We start from the raw sequence: 919 nt of genomic DNA on the forward strand, positions 1-919 counted from the left end.
CAGTAAAAGAAAATGGATTTGGGTGAAGCAAACCTGTGGCGCAAAGCGCCGGCGAATCATCAACAAACAGGGGTCCCGGTCTCCCGAAGCTCGATGGAACAGTGGTGGTGGCACCCTCAGTAGTGTCCACGTCTGCTATCATAGCACTCTCAATAGTGCTCTCTATCAATCTCACTGCACCATCAGTGGTGCTCATAACGTCTCTCAAAACAGGCTGAACCTCTGCAACTGGGGCAGAGCTCGATGCCCCTGTAACTCTCTCATGCACCCTCCTATGGCGCAACTCTTCGTCTACAATCGAAGCCCTCCTAGCCTCCTTCTCCTGCCGACGCTGTCTCTTATGAGCTTTCTCTTCCTCTGTGCGATAAGAACGTTGCCGCTTGCCTTTGGCATGTGTCGGTGCAGGTCTTTCCTCGGCGGTCCCACTGAATAGAGCATCTAGCACTGTATCATCAGCCAGTGTAGTAGGAGCAGCCGGAGTCTCAACTGAAAGTGCAGCAAGAATATCATCAACGTCAGTCCGGAGGCTGGCTAAATCAGCCTGCAAAGCAGATAGATCTGTGGCCGGGGCTGATCGCTTGAGAACTCTCAACTCGAAGGCATCAAGCCGCTTATTAACAGCCTGGACCTTTCGGTCCATCATCCCCTCCATCCTGCGCTCCATCCCTGCCTCAGACTCAGCTATCGACTTTTGCATCCACGGCTGGATATGATGCAGTAGTGTGGCCATCTGAGCCTCTAACTTCTATACTCTGGCTAATAGGACAACAGTAGCTCCTAATTGTGGTGTGGACCGGGAAGAACTAGGAGCCATACTAGCTGCCTGAGAAGAAGAGTTCGGGACAGTGTCGGCGTGGTCTGGGATAATAAGGTCACCGCCCTGTGCCTGCCCCACTGTGTCTGCAAGATCGGCACCCAA

The sequence above is a fragment of the Solanum tuberosum genome, unplaced genomic scaffold, assembly GCF_000226075.1.
Source record: "Solanum tuberosum cultivar DM 1-3 516 R44 unplaced genomic scaffold, SolTub_3.0 scf00033, whole genome shotgun sequence".
In the NCBI taxonomy this organism is placed as follows: domain Eukaryota; kingdom Viridiplantae; phylum Streptophyta; class Magnoliopsida; order Solanales; family Solanaceae; genus Solanum; species Solanum tuberosum.